Source organism: Antrostomus carolinensis, unplaced genomic scaffold, assembly GCF_000700745.2.
Source record: "Antrostomus carolinensis isolate BGI_N321 unplaced genomic scaffold, ASM70074v2 scaffold10575, whole genome shotgun sequence".
Lineage (NCBI taxonomy): Eukaryota > Metazoa > Chordata > Aves > Caprimulgiformes > Caprimulgidae > Antrostomus > Antrostomus carolinensis.
Genome location: NW_010315740.1, coordinates 43,635 through 60,658, shown reverse-complemented (window position 1 = coordinate 60,658; position 17,024 = coordinate 43,635). Strand labels below are relative to the sequence as shown.

Below are 17,024 nucleotides of genomic sequence, written 5' to 3'. Positions count from 1 at the left end.
ACCTGGTCTAGTGGAAGGTGTCCCTGCTGATGGCAGGGGGGTTGGAACTAGATGATCTTTAAGGTCCCTTCCAACCCAAACCATTCTATGATTCTATGCAAGGGGCAAAGCTGCAGGAAACTGGGTTGTGATGGCAAGAAGCAGATTTCCCTCTTAATGTCACATAAGGAGCGGTTATCCTGGTGACACTTGGAATGAGTCAGCTTTATGGGGCTCAGTGCTGGTAGGAAGTGGGTGCTAGTTCCTGCTGGGAACTAAGATGAAAAGTTTGGAAGTGAGTTGGGAGGGAGGACTGGCTAGACTCTGAAAGTAATGTCTAAATAGTTTAGCAGGTGAGGACTTAGAAGAAAAAAGAAACATGTAAGTGTACTTTTCTTGAACTATCAGATAAGAGGACAGTTTGGCTTGTCCTCATTTGACAGGTTATAGGTGGAAGTAAATATCAAAGCATTCATGGAGAGGGCTGCAACCATAGACACTTTAGAAGGGGTTCATGCTTACAGAAGGTAAGAGCTGGAAAGCTGGAAAACTGCTACAATAGGGAAATCTTTACCTGCGATACCTTCCAGATACAGCTCAGCACATGTAGCCATTTTGCACTTCTCTTCTATGGCAGAAGGCAAGATACATAGTCAGAGTAAGCATCAGCAGCAAAGGTAGAGTTTCTCAATGGGACCTTATTTTCCTTGCTGTTTTAGCCTCCTCTTTCTGAGGTTAGATGCATCAGGTACCTTAAATGATCAGGAGTGGAAAATGTTGGAATGAACTTCCTTAAAGGTGGGTTAGTGCCTTTCTGGTTAGCCAGTAGATGTCATCAGAAGACTGAGCCTCTTTGTCCAGGAGTTGAGCAGCACCCTTCCCTAATCCTTCACACCCCTGCCAGCTCATGACTAGCAGCAACTACATTGCAGCACCTCAGTGTGTATTTTTCTGACTGGCAGCACTTGTAGGCTGACAAAGTGATTCAAAGTATAAGTCATTGTACAGAGGAAGTGCCACTTGCTGAGACACATTTATGATGAAGAACTGATTCTCCTTAAGCATTGCTGGCAGTGCACAAGAAGTGTTTGAAAGACTTTTCAACAGAGGAAGGTAACAATGATGCCTGTGGGAATTAGGAAATAGTAATGACAATGTACTCAGTAACATAAAGGCTCACTAGTGTCTTGCAGGCAAGGCTCCAAATACTCCATATGCCTACAGCTGAAGAATCCAGCCTGTATATCATGTTCCAGAATGGAAGGGTATGATCTGCAAAAGCATCCAATATTAACCTAATTCTGTCCTTGCTGAACAGGAATAGGAAATTTACCATTGATCATATCAGAGAAAAAAAAAAAAAAAGAATTAAAAATAAAAATCCTTTCCTGGATTTTTAATTTTAAAAACATGTTCCCAGTACTTATAATCAAGAAAAGTGTTTTAAGAGTGAGTTGCCTAAGTACATGTCTTGCAATAGTGCAAGCAGGGTAAAACTGTGAGGTAGCCTTCTGGCCTGTAGCTGCCCCTTCACAACAATGCAGATTTTCCATAGGTCCCAAGTCATACCTGCCAGCCTGCACTAATGTCTGGTTTCCATTGCCATCTTAAATTACACTAGATGCCAGTGCTTAGGCATCTGAATCACATCAGTATGTTATTTTTCTCTTCTGGAATCTATAAGCATGCTGTTGCAGTTAGCATATGTATGACCTTCCCCCTGTATGCATCTCAGTAAGTTAACACTGAGGCTTTCTCAGACAATCATCACAGAAGCAGCTGTGGTGGTTTAAGATATTATTGTCCTTCAGCTGTTCATTACTAAACCTCTGCTGAAGTCTGCAACCTCACAGAAGAGATAACAGAACTCTCTCTTTCTCTGCTTCAGCGTAATGCCACCTGCGCTACCTTAAATTGCAGATGAAGGGGGTTTAAGCTGGTTAATTTGTGCTGGAGTAGATGAGAGAGGCTCATGTGATCTATTCATTTACATTGCTGGAAGGATGACAGTCTGCAGCAGAGCAGTAGAAACGAGCAGCCAAGGTATATTAGCTTCTAATACCATCTAATTTATTTCTTTAGTGAATGTCTGTCTACAGCCTAAAACTAAATATAGCAATTTACATAGCTGCAGTGATATAGCTAATCTCCTTCATATGCTCATTCCAGTATTTTACAGTATTGCCCCTATGCAGGACTAACTGGACACCAAAATCTCTGGCTTGTTATTTGCTCATCTCTCAGCATTCCCAGCTGCCCCTGTCTAATAAATACATGTGGACTGGAATGTTACTTTACTACCCTGAAACCAAAAATGTAGAGGCAACATTAAATACTCTGTGTTTTGCATCATAGCCTTATAAAACAAGAATTGTGTTGATTCTCACCAGTTTACCTGAACTCAAGAACCGCTTCCAACTCTTGGCATGTAGTTCCATCTTCTGCAGAAGTTCCACCTGTCTGTAGTAATTCAGGACCTGCCTACAGCATCTGAGTTCAATTTGCCTTGGAGTTTGCAGTGTTTTGCTTACTGACATTTGTCCATGACAAGTCCCACAGAAAGCAGCAGGGCCCATGGACAGCTGCCAGAGAGATTCTGGCTCAGAGAAAGAGAGAACCCCCTCCGATAGCTTTTTGGCATGAATGCTTGTCTGGCCAGCTTTGCCAGCTCTGGAGAGGGCAGGCAGGAGCCACCTTCTCTCTATGTTAAATTTGTACTCCTCTGCTCTGCAGTGCCAGTCATTCCCTTCACAAGAGGGCAAGGACTTAAAGGGCATCCACTTCACAGTAGTGAGATGACTGCTAGTGTACTGCTTTTGTTATCTGAGGCAATCTGTGAATGGGCTAAGACTAGTGTTGCTCTAACAACAATTTAGCAAAAGGAGGGAAAGTGTCCTGGTAGCAGGAAAGTGTCAGCTGCAAAGGGGAACTCATTATAGTAGCAGAGAGTACTGCTTGTATAAATGGTGCAATAAAACTTAAACTTACAGGTTACTTACCATAAATTGCTTTCACGGTGCTCTTTCTTCTAGATCTTTTAGACTGCTTGATAATTCCCTACTGGTGGTAAGTCTTACTCATATAAAAAGAAATGTTCTGTGTCATAATCTCTCTGTAATTTTTTGCAGGGATTTCATTTTTATTACTAGAGACCATTTTTTATATCATTACAAGTTTTGCAAAGTCCACTTTGATTTCAGTGCCTGACTTGACTATTTGGTAAAGACTTCGGTCTTAAATGTACAAATAACACCAACAAATCTCTTTAAAGTGCAGGTTATTGCTATTGAAACTGTCACTTTGAGAAATGTGTAAGATTACAAGGTCAGTCATGACAGGTGCTTTGTTAAATGAAAACGTATGTGACACAATAAAGCATTCAGCATAAAGTTTTATTGTCAGTTTGTTCAGTGTATAAAGCTGCTTCACGACCATTTTGCGAGATACACAGCATTTGCACACTGTATTTAGTTTCACTCATCAATCAAATCAAGTCAGCTGGTTTCTTTCCTTCCCTTATTTTATGCCTGCAGTTGGATAAGGAGTACACAGATGTTGCTTGTGGTAAAATCATGCAACTGTCAGCACAAGGAGAGTTAAGAGTGGAGAATGGAGACTGCATTTTAGGATCTGTTTTCTGGCTGAGGATTAGTGTAATAATGAACTATTAAATAGGGATGAGTATCTGAAGGTTTTACAGATTACATGATTTTGAAAACCCATCAAGAGCATTAAAAGGATTTACATCTGAACAGATGTCCAATATGTTATTCAGCTAACTTGAAATAAGAATGGAAGAACTGATAAACCTACAGTAATGTATTCTGGACTGGGAAACAGCTTGAAAACCACAGATGCCTAACAGAAAGCACATGTGGAAATTTGTGGAACTTTATGTTTAAGACTGAGTTTATTGATAGCTCTCTCTGCTGTCAGTATTATTTTACATTCTGATTTCTTGTTTATTGAGAATCAAAGTTGACATTTACAGGGTTTATAGTAATGTTGTTAGGTTTAGGAAGCTTGTTTGACAGATGAACTGTAAATTTCATTTACTTAAGATGTGAGCTTGTGGAGATGGCAAAGGGAAAGTGTTCCTGATAAAGTACAGAGCAGTACACTGGGACAGGGAAGCAGTCCCACAGAACATGTTGGGGCATGAGTGATGGCAAAGCTGTTCTGTGTTGGTTCTTACTGCACTTCCCCCACCCCCTTCCTATAGTATCCAAACACCTTTCAGTAGTACATGAACAAACACGATTAGCATCTGTCACAAAATGTTCTTTCTTTCATCCTCTCCTTGGGGCAGAATTGTGTGTGCAGTGAAACATAGCACTTTTTTTTTTTTTTTCCCCAAATATATATGTTATGTGTTTGTTAAAGAGAAATCAAAAGAGAATACTCTGACTCGAATTGGGAGATTTGTGATTGTTCTTCATTCCCGGGGGACTTTATTTCACAGACTCAGACCAGCTCCCAAGCAAGTTGTGTTTCCTGCACAGACAGGCTTTACCTTTAGGAGGAAAAAATCTCTTATGCCCGAGGAGTATTGACTAGCCAGTTGAACTGGAGCTTTAAGCAGTGTTTTAAATATGTTTAGTCCAGAATAATGAGCCCCTTGAAGGTAAGGAATGGTTTTTTTTTGTTTAAACTTAAGTCAAAGTTCAGTGGGAAGTCATCAAAACAGTGTTTAACATAAAGACTGGATGGATTCTTGAAAGTCTGTGTTGATCAGATGAATGGGAGTGTTTGGTATCATTTAGCATTCTCTCTGGGCTGAAGGCCACAAGTTAAAGATGAATCACATCACTGTGACCATGAAAGAAGTGATAAAAACAAGTATAACCATTTCTTCTGCAATTGCAAATAAAAGCAATGCATTGCTCAGTGACATAATCCTTTTTTTGCCTTCAAACATAAAATCATAGTGTCATTTAGGTTGGAAAAGACCTTTAAGATCATTGAGTGCAACTGTAAACCTAGCACTGCCAAGTCAACCAATAAACCGTGTCCCTAAGCAGCACATCTACATGTCTTTTAAATACCTCCAGGGTTGGTGACTCCACGACTTCCCTGAGCAGCCTGTTCGAATACCTGACCACCCTTTCAGTGAAGAAACTTTGCTTAACATCCAATCTAAACCCACCCTGGCACAACTTGAGGCCATTTCCTCTTGTCCTATCACTTGTTACCTGGGAGAAGAAATCAACACCCACCTCACTACAACCTCCTTTCAGATATTTGTAGAGGGCGATAAGGTCTCCCCTCAGCCTCCTTTTCTCCAGACTAAACAGCCCCAGTTCCCTTAGCCTTTCTCATAAGAGTTGTGCTCTAGACCCTTTACCAGGTTTGTTGCTCTTCTCTGGACATGCTCCAGCACCTCAGTATCTTTCCTGAAGTGAGGGGCCCAAAACTGGACACAGTATTTGAGGTGCAGCCTCACCCATGCTGAGTACAGGAGGATGATCACTTCCCTAGTCCTGCTGGCCACGCTATTTGATACAAGCCAGCATGCCATTGACCTTCTTGGCCACCTGGGCACAGTGCTGGCTCATATACAGCTGACTGTCAACCAACACCCCCAGGTCCTTTCCCACTGAGCAGCTTTCCAGTCGCCCTTCCCCAAGCCTGTAGCATTTCATGGGGTTGTTGTGACCAAAGTGCAGGATCTGGCACCTGGTCTTGTTGAAACTCATACAATTGGCCTTGGCCCAGCAATCCAGCCTGTCCATATCCCTCTGTAGAGCCTTCCTACCCTCAAGCAGATCAGCACTCCCACCCAACTTGATGTCATCTGCAAACTTACTGAGGGTGCATTCAATCCCCTTGTCTGGATCATTGATAAGGATTTTAAACAGAACCGTCCCAAATACTGAGCCCTGGGGAACACCATTTGTGACCGGCTGCCAAGCAGGTTTAACTCTGTTCATCACAACTCTTTGTGCCCAGCCATCCAGTTAATTTTTTACACAGAAAACAGTGCACCAGCCAAGCCATGAGCAGCCAGTTTCTCCAGGAGAATGCTGTGGGAAATGGTGTCAAAGGCTTTACTAAAGTCCAGGTAGACAACATCCTCAGCCTTTCCCTCATCCACTAAGCAGGTCACTTCGTCATTGAAGGAGATCAGATTAGTCAATCAGCAACTGCCTTTCATTAACCCATGCTGACTGGGCCTGATCACCTGTACACGTCATGTGATGGCACTCAAGACAATCTGCTCCATAATGTTCGCCATCACTGAGATCAGACTGACAGGCCTGACAACATCAATTCTAACCAAATGAAGCCTTCTATACCTAAGTTACCATCATCAAAAACAGTAGTAGGCTGAATACACATTCATTTTTCAAAGCTAGTATCTTTGAGATGATGAAATATAGATTCAGTCCTGGCCAACCATATAAACTGATTCAAAACTTGCAGTCACAGTACAGCTTCTATGGTTAAAGCACTTGCTCTCAAACGTTCAATGCAACACGTGCTTCCTTCCACTTTATTTAGAAATGCCACATCTCACACAGTAATATCTACAAACAGTGCTTCCTGCCATCTGCTTGCGTATAAGATTTCCCTCTTCCATTCATTCAGCATGATAAACTCACCTGATTAAGAGGGAGGTTTTAAGACAGGTGTGTTGTGTCATGTACTAGATACAGCTATCTCCAAAAAGAAGCTGGTTAATGTGATTATTACTCAGAAAAAGGTGACGAGATTCCCATTTATAATTTCATAGTCATAAGGTAAACTTTCATTTATCATTGCAAAGGGCCAAACTTTAAGGCTTGACTGCTGTTGTTTTGTAAAGGCTGATATCCATAAAATTGAGAAGGATGACATTAGGTTACTTTGTAAGTCCATGATTTATCAGGCATTATTTCATCTTCATGACTTCATACTTACTCCTCCCTGTCACCTTTTTGTCCTTCATGTGTTTGGAAATGCTTTCCAGGATTACTTGCTCCATCACCTTCCTAGTGATCAAGAGAGGCTGACCTGCCTGTTGTTCCCCGCATCCTCCTTCTTACCCATCTTGAAGACAGGCATGACTTTGTAATGTAGATTGTGAAACTGCAAACTGGAGCCATGTTACTCAATACTGCTAATCCCTGAAAGCACGTAATGTCACTATGGCAAAAAACTCTCACAACTTCTTTGTACCTTTAGGTTAACACTCGGGTTATTGATGCTGATTTTGAAAGCTGTTCTTTGCACACAGTTTTGTATTGAGATCCTACCCACTTGATGGATATGATGTTAATTACATGAGACTACAGCACTTGGGCTGCTGGGAGCAAGGTTTTTTCATTCTCTCTCTGTCTTTGTTCAGGGGACATCTGAGATTCCTGCAGTTGTACTCTCATCACAAGGTTGTTGTATAAGATAAGGCTCATTTGTGTGGTCTGACAGTTCCCAAAAACAGGTAGAAAATTCCTTATTTAAAGTAGAAATGGAACAAAAAGAAACCTTTTTTTAAAGTAGTTGGCCTTGTTAGCTAATTGTATTTTGTGTTTAATATCTGGATTTTTTAATATAAACCAGAAAACATTTCACAGGGTTTCTTGTATTTAAAAGAAAGAAACCATAAGCGAAAAATGGTACTGGAAACTGTTATGCAGGTTTTATAAAATTTATCTGTAATTAGTGACTGAAAAAACTGATAAAGACCTGATAAAATTCTTGCAACTAAAACAGACAGTGAGATGATAAAGTAATAAAGTCTGTTGGTGTAGGTTTTGTTTATTGTTTCTTATAGTGAGGCATTGCAATGCCATTCCAGAGCCCTTTATGTAGTTCAGGAATAAATCTTCTTCAGTTTTTATTGCTGGTTTTTGTTTTTTTTTTTTTTTCATTCACAGTCCTTTTTTTCTGTGTCTGGAATGATTACCATCACCTTTTGTGTGCAGATTGTGCATGATTTAAAGATGGATTTTTATGTGCTCCTGCCATTATTCTGTAAGCAGGAAGCAAGCCTTACTTTATTGTAGTCTCAGACTAATATAAAAACCAATGAAATTGTGTCACATCTGAGGTTCTTTCCATACTCTTACTGACCTTCATGCAAGAGAATATGGTGATTCCCTTGCATGCATTGTCATGTACTGTTAAAATATCACAGCATTTAAAATGAATTTGAACAAACATGAAATACTGAGATAGTTTAATTGGTGCCAGAGGTTAATGTGAAGTTTATTTTGTATGCGTGTGTGTTTTAGTTACATTTTCTGTAACATGGCTGAGAAGAACAAAGAAAACTAAAGAACATGTTCATCTTACTCAGTGTATTTTCTTCACAGCTTTTGCCCTAATGTCTGTCACACAGTCAGACAGATATGCTTATTCTCTAATTAAGTAAACAATGAAAAAAGGGTTTTCCAGAAAATACCTGTTACTGGCTCAATCATTCACATACTTATCTATATAAATAGCTTTAGTATCCATAAGAGCACTAGGCTGAAAAAGTCACTTATGTAAGTGTTTGCAGGGCTAGTATGTATGGAAGGGGCACTCACCTGAAGTGTTGCAGAAGGGAGCAGCTAACACGCAGATCTTGATTTTCAGGTAAGACTCATATTCTTAATCTTTTACTCTTTTGTGGACTCAAGATGTTGAATAGTTTAGTAAATAGAATACAATTTTGGATAAAAGTCACTCCCTTAACACATTTCTCTGATCTGCAAAACCAAAGTATATTCTTTATTTCCTAATACTTACCTAGATTTTAGTATTAGCACATTGTTACAAGTGATCTGTTATTAATCAGATTTTTTTTTTTGTCTTCTGCAAAGCACAGCAATCCCACTCTCTCTCCACCCCTGGTATTTGCCACTGTGCTGCTGCCTCTCTTGCACTGGCACAAGAATTCTTACCACTGTGCCATGAACTCTGGGTCAGAGAAATCACCCGTATTAAAATTAAACAGTTTCTTTCCACATTTAGCTCTACTGCAGATTCCCTGGAACGGTTCTTTAAATAGCCACGCAAACACATGTGCCAGCTCCAGGGAGGGAACAGAGCAGAATTGGGACTGAGAGCCCATAGGGGAAGTTCCTGATTTCTTAGGCAGTGCTCAGTCAGTACTTGCTGGATGCATACATGAAGCCATGGCTCGGGGGTGCATTTTCAGTCAGTTTAAGGCAATCTGAGACTATCACTGAAATGGATACTACATCCTTCACTTCCCTGCTCTGTGACATGTTCCTGTCCTACCCTGTTTGCATATTGCTTCAGGCTGCCTGTTTGATGCAGGCAAACATCCACACATTAATCAAAGATATAGTGCCAAGAAGTAGGGCTTGCAAATCTCTCTTTTAGCAGTAGAGTCAGCTGCCCTGTAACATGAGATTTGTTTTTCAGTCTACATACTCCTCTTCCTGAAAAAAAGGTTTGAACGTTATGTGTGGGAGTTTGTGGTAGGCTGAAGACACACAAAGTTAGATGCCTAAATGCAGATTTCTGAATGTGTCTAGCTGTCTAAGGTCCCACTGTGGTCCATGAAGATCTAGATGGTACAGTGAGGACTTGCAAAACTATTCAACTGATACAGATGTCCTCTTTAGGATAAGCTGAATAGCTCTCAAGACAGCACTGGGCAGGTTTCTGTTTTCTCAGTATAGGACTGAGTGCAGTGTGAGGGGCTCCAGCCAACCTGCCTTACCTGTCTCCAACCCTGCAGAAGGGCATGGTTTTCCTGTCAATCCTGTTATATTTGCCAGCCCTTTGCAGATGTCCCAGTAACCTTAAAGCATCTCAAATGGCTCTGAATATCTATCTTTAGGCAACAGAATCCTAATCCACTGACTAGACTTTCACTGGCTATAATAGATGCTTAGGATAACCATCTTAGGATACAGACATCTACAGCATCCAAAGTTAGGAGAAACAAATACCAGTAAATGCTTTTCAAAAAAAAACCTGTCTAATGTAGCATGAGTGTAATTCAATGCAGTAATATCTCCCTACATACACAGTCCTGAAGAGAAGGTGGAAGAAAGCTTCCAGCTGCTGCTGGCAAGAACATTAAAGGAACTGCAGTTACTAGAACTATCAGGTCTGCAGCTTAGATCATTAGTAAAAGGGCGAGGATTTGGGCTGTGGTTACAGCTGTGAGCTATGTATACTCACCCAGCAAAGCCCTCTGTGGTGTGGCATAAGTGTTGCCATTCCAGCAAAGGGTTGCATGAGTATATAGGTTCAGTGGAGAGAACAGAAAAAGGAATGCCATAGGCACTGAAAAGATATTTCTCTTTGGGATAGCCATCACATTTTTTGCCAGAACATTGCTCTCCACAATCTTTTTACTTACTGGAGTGATATTTCTAGTGAGTCAAGCTGTGTGGAACTAGCTAAGGCTTAATAGCGTCCAGCCCAAAGGCTTGACATTTTCTGGGTGAAAGTCTCAGTAACAGGAGATGACAGCTCAGTGTGTTATACCAACTTAAACTGCATTATTGAAGATAGGAGAGATTGTCTGACATTACTGTGTTGGGAAGGAAACAGTATATCTTTTACACTCAAGAACAGTGTGCTCAGTCTCAATTTACTGTCAGAATGGGAAGTTTTAATTGTGTGTCTTGGGAAACTATATAAACTGTTTTCTCTTGTGTGGGTTGTGGGAGTCTGCTGCAGTCCTGGATAAGGTTCATGGGGAATCAGTCTTGGAATCACTCCCTATAGGGATTGTGATGGGAGGCAGGTAGAATGGAACCGTTCACACATAAAACATGACTCTGGAGATCTGCAGTATATTTCACTTTGCTTCGTACCATGAAATATTATTATTATACTTAATAGTATTGTTATTATCCATATTATGGATTTATTTTAGACAGCTAAAGAGAATTAATCCTCAGCCTGTTACATAGGTTCTTCCAGCTCTGAATAAAGACTTGAATTTTCTGTAAGATGAAAAATAAATCCTGATGCATAATGTGAACATTAACTAAATGATAAATTTGTATGGGTATGGTACTGTGAGCATATATATTCATATTTATGTTGCTGATATGAAATGCATCTCAGTAACGTGCATCTGGTATAGATATCCATGCTGTTTTGTGGTGGCAGAGAAGCACAGAAAATATGGACCAAGTCTTCATCTTAATGAACAGTTGTTGCTCAATTTGCTTCAGCCAAGCTGCAGAATGAGACTGATTTTGAATATGGAGTGAATGCAGTGTAGTCAATGAGCTATTTAACTAAGTGTTCAGGCTCTGTGCATTCCTACATAAGTACACACGTGTATGAGAGTGTGTGTGTGTGTGTATCTGTAGAGACTTACATATACATATGTAATTGATATATACAGAGAGAAAGAGAAAGAGACTTGTGTTGTAAGAACTTATTAATGTCCCACATCTGTCAGATCTCATATTAAAAAGTACTCCATTAGTGTGTCTCAATTGTCTTTATAATTGTCACAGTGTATAAAGAAAGATGGCTTAAGTTCATCAGATGAAATGCATATGGCTTCTTAAAAATATGGGATATATAGCTGTTAGGAAGAAATCCAGATTCTTCCCAAAACTTACATGAAAAATGTAAATCTGTATGGTCAAAAATTTTTGTGTCAATCTTTTGTACATATCAGCATTGTTTGCTGATAGTTGCACTTCACACTACCTATTGGGCAGATTCAAACCATAGAAATGAATGCTGAACTCGAGTTCACTGTTGGTGTTTGAAACGTTGCGCTGAAACAATAAGAATGGAGGGAACTGTAGAAATTATATTCTCTAAAAGATGAATGTTTATAATTTTTCATCTCCTCCTCATAATACTATTCTGGCAAAAGTTAAAGTGTATAAATATTATACTTACTACAGCCAAAAGATTTATACCTTGTTGAGTATGTCTCTGAAAGAGCTCTAAGTACTGTAAGCGGTTTGCTTGATATAACATTTAGATTTTGTAGAGAGATAATGGAAGTTTTCACATACTAGTCTCTTATTGACCCAAATACTTTAAATTTATTGACTGTAAAGTGTAAAAACTTTTCCTGTATTGACTCAAATATAACTTTCCTAAACACTTCTGAATGAGGAAGAATACTCAAGCAAATCCCTGACAATATGCCTCTCACTGCCTCTCACTCATGTCTTTATGGTGGAGAGAGGGATCGAAAGTTTGGGTACAGCTCCTAAGAGATATTATGAAATGATTATGAAATGTTGATCATTTTGCTGTGCTGAATTCAGTATATTTAACACATAAAACATGCTATCTAGACTTCAAATTTCACACAAAGTATTTCACTGTATGATTCTCATTTTATGGGAGATGATAAAAAAAATCTTATGAATACTTGAAGCTATAAAACTGAGTAATATAATCTTTTTAACATTATACTAATTGATCGTGTTTTCTCATTGATATATTATGCTTATTTAAATATACCCAGCTATTTATCTTTTGTTTCAGAAATTTTATGCTGTTTTGGGAAAACTGATTATAACATTTTCTAAAACAAAATTATATTCATTTTGATTGCAGAAATACTTTAGGTTTGTGTATATACCTTATAAAAATATCTTTAGATTCCATTAATGACATAGCATTCAAAACATTGTTAAAGTGTATTTCCTTTTATCTAACCATCATATCAGATGTAGTTCTCTTTCCATCATGTTACATTATGATTTGTTCTTTTAGAATTTTCTACCAAATTTCTGCAGGATACTTGGCTACTACTGACTTCATAGGTGATTATAAGGGTTCATTTGTTTGCCAAACACAGACAAAAAAATTAATATCCAAAATATTAAATATTAGATTGCAGAGAGCATTGCAGAGTATTCTGGAATTCACAGGAATAATTCACAGTAAGTTTTACAATATTTGTATTAATTTTTTTTTAATTTTACAAACAGTGCATTTGCTAGAACACTAGGGGCTATATTTTATCAAATTAGATTTGCTGTAAGCAGAAATTTACATTTGGCAAAAGTCTATTAATTACTTCTTCTTTTCTATTGATACCAAAACTGATATAGGAAACCATTATTTTAGTTCCTGTTAAAACTTATTCTGTTTTTTAAAATGGTTTTCTTTTCACCCCTAACACTCCTTTCTTGTGTCATATTTTATTGTGATTTACTGCTCTGAAAAAATGATCTTTTCGCATATTGTTGAAAGCTACCGAGGATGCTGCATTTTAAATCATGTCCAAATCAATTCTATCAGATCAACACTAAGACAGAATTATGGAGGAAAGTAAAATTTAGTGTCAGTCTGAAAGGCAGTCAAATATGTGAGATGTAAAAAAGTCTAAAGAGAATATTAAAACCATAAGTATGGTACTGTATATGCACAAAAGAGGTGAATGGTCTTAATAGTTCCTTGAAGAGTAGTTGTTTTGTACTGAAAAGTAACAGGTAGGACCATCAGTGAGATGAAATTATTTTCAGTGTAACATCAAACTATGCCATCTTTGGGAGACATAGAGCAGAGAAAACATGCATTTGAGGTTTTGGTTAATCTGAAATGTACAGTGATTTTGCTTTGCTAAAATAAAGTCAACCTTCCTGCTTGCCAGATGATGAGTATTAAACAGCTACCTAGTTAAAACAAACAAAGAAACAAATCTATTTCAGAACTCCTGAAAAATGCTTGATATGCCAAATCGGTATTATTAATAAAATTAATTATTTTGTCTGCGATTTCACCGTAGCTTCTTTTCACCATCTCTTTTAGCATAAACTACTGCATAGATGGCAGAATCACCTAAGATGTAAGGACTTCCCTGCTAATATATTCCAATTTGCCTGCTCAGGGACTTACCCAAGCGAAGTCTGGCTTCCTATGTTATGTCTGCATGACACTCTTCTCTAGATATTCTATTTTTTTTTCTCGGAAAAGGCTTTTACAGTCAATGTATTAGTACTCAGACAATGGAAAGCTGCTGTTATAAAGCCAGCCTCACTCAGCACTATAGGATTTAAGAAGTGACCACATGTTTACTTTGTAGTTGAAATATAGTATAGCCATAAAGAATATGCTTAAACTTGAAATGTGATTCTGGGATATTTCCAGCATTATCTGTATCTATCTGTGAGTAATACATACGTGTAGTGCAAATCAGTATGTTGTTATGCAGAACTTCCATGCACTTCTACATAACATTTCATTTATTCAGATAGTGTTCCATACTTGATAACGAGCAAAGAATTAACCTAAAAGGCTATAACTTTCCCATACAGTATACTGTGCAAATCTCATTCTCCAGGAATTTTTGACTGGCTCTGCTCCAAGATCTCTTAGGAAGAAAAAGTTTAACCATAGTCTGAATGGAACTCCAAGCCCAGTTTCTTACCATGAGGTTTGCCACCCTGTTCTCCAATACATTTAAATAAGTGCTGTTCTTATGCTTATCAAAATGTGACACAGAGAAAGTGGTGAGGACACTGGTGAGAGAACTGGCAGTGAAATTTGTCTGACACATATTACTGGCAACCCTCCTTGTCTCTAGTTGTTGAATACCATCAAAGGAAACCTTCAAAATACAGGTTGGAAGACTTGGACTGTATTATATCTCTGTATAAGTAGTAACTGTATTTACTACAAGAAGGGCATATGAGGACAGACCAGAGAGAAAATGGTTTCTATGGCCACACATGGGTAGGAAAGAGAGAGACAAGTGTATCCAACAACCTGTAGGATGCACTGTGGAAAAACACTGAGAGAACCCAGGATAAAATCTACCTTCCTCATTTATTTCCTGCTAGGCTAAAATAAACTTTTTCGGTCTACAGAGCAACATGGTGCCTTACTGAGCTGCTCAAGATAGAGCTTAACAAAGTATCTCAGGAATCAGCAATCAGCAGGGCTGAGTGGGCTAAGCAGAGCATCAAACTGGTAAAGCTTTGATTCTGGCAGGGCTGAGCACTGTGACATTGCCCTTTGCGCTATGAGATGTTACCAGCTCAACTGGAGCTCATTTGCATGGCTTTAAGAGGATGCATGCACTGTGTCTTGCCCCCGTGTTCATGTGCCAAAGCACACTAAGGTGTCTTGATGATTTTAGATTGAAATATCTGTCAATAAAAACAAGGAGACTACAATATAGGTCTTTTTAATGTAAGGACAGCATAGAGCAAATGTGTCTGCATTGAACAAGTAGTTTTTGTCAAAGATAGTACACTCTTGAGTTTCAGTTCACTGTTCCCTCCCATGTTCTTTAACATAAGGACTTCTATCAAACTTATTCTGAAAGTTTCTCATTAACTAGAAAGTGAAAAGAAAGTGTTTTCCCATGGTTATATTACATTGTATTAAGCTCACTATCCTTCCAAGAAGCTCCTCAGTGAGTATATGAAGAGGTGAAGAACAGAGCTATCGCTCATATTTCAGCAGCTAAGGAATCTGTAACATATGTGAATTTAGTAATGAGATCAGAATAGATCAGAATCATATCTAAAGGATTAGAAATATGTTTGGACAGAGACTTTTCAAGGTCAGAATATTTTATCTTGAAATGTTTAAGTCAAAGTGCTTAAAAAAGACTTTCTGTGAGACCTCCTTGGGACTGTAGTGTCCACTTTTAGTCAACAATTTTTGAAGGACTCCACCAGAGGAGGTGGAGAGAAGGGCAAGAAGCCTCTGCTTTGTAGGTGGAGATTAATGAGTTTTTGATGTGGAATAGCGATAAGACTTTCTGTTGCAATAGGGAACAGGAAGCAGCAATCTGGAATACCCCTTTCAGTTAGATTTCCTACAGAGTTAAGCAGCGGAAGAGATATCTCAGATCATTCCAGGTGTGAAACTTGCTGGAAAAGACTGGGTGAGTTTGAACTAGAGAACCTTAAAAGCAAGATGAGAGACAGTAAGGTTACTCTACTACTATTTTCCCCTGTCTTCTAATATGAAAGATGCCTAAAGAATAACTGGAATAATTAAAAGATAAATGGTTATGCAAGAATAGGTGGAACAACTTCTGTCAATAACCTGAACTGATAAGCACTTTTAGCTGATATAACTGCACTTGCTAGCTTAGGGCAGAAAGAGGGACAGAGTTACAGTTTAAAAATAAAGGCCAGGTTTTATGTATTGGAATTTAATACAATTTCTATCTATTGGACTTTACAAACAAGATTAGTACTATTTTCCCTCTATGAAAGGGCAGGAGGCTGAGGCCTAGATAGATACATTATTTTCTTAAATAGTTAACATGGTAGTTGCTTCTTTGGAAAACTTGAGGCTAGACTCCACCTTTCCGAGTGGCAAGATAGGACTGACCAGAACTCCAAGGTTAAAGAAGGAAAGTATCTCTAGCACAGAGAAACCTATAGCAGGTAGAAAGTCTAGGACCTGATTTAGCAAGGGTGCGGGCATTTTTATCACTAAAGTTACATGTGCAAATGTTAAAATGATTGACATTTTTTATTATGTATCACATAATGTTCCAGATTTATCTCTAAACAGATAAGGAATCATTGTCATATTTTTATTTAATATGTGTCCATATTTGTGGCATAGATTGTTTTGCACAGGAAGATCAGCAGTAGATTGCTTTCAGCCTGACCAGCTGGTCACTCGCCTTTCATGGATGGGCTCAAATGTACATCTTTCCAGAAGTGTCAAACAGTGGCCCTGCAACCAGTGACATTTTATATATTGCACAGTTATCCAAGTGAACATTAATACTTCTGCCATCCCACCTTCTGATGTTAAGTCAATTGACATCCACACATGTTCAGTCCTACAGAACAGAGAAAAAAAATCCAGTCAGTGTAATTTATGCATCTCTTATGCACCTCTCAGTAGTCAGTCCTGCTCAGTCCTTAATTTTCTCCTATAATTAATATGAGGCAAAGACATCCTTGCAAGACATCCAGGGGAGAGCTTATCTTCCTAAATAATGAGGCTTTCACAGTTAGCTCGATGGCAATCATTAGCTAGAAGGATTTCAGTAGCCATCTATACTTATCTGGCAGGAGGGCTGCTCAGGCTGAGGGATGTCCTATTAATCTCACTGAGCAACTGCTGAGCTTTGTCATATTGTTGCCTCCGCCTTGTGCTCCCACCTTTGCTGTATCCACTGCTCTTCACAG

General features: G+C 38.8%; 1 protein-coding gene across 1 annotated transcript in view; it reads left to right on the top strand.

Annotated features, from left to right (window-relative positions):
• Positions 1-17,024, top strand: part of LOC104525013 (FRAS1 related extracellular matrix 2) — a gene marked incomplete at both ends in the record, with an annotated part of 107,008 nt that overhangs the window by 46,627 nt on the left and 43,357 nt on the right.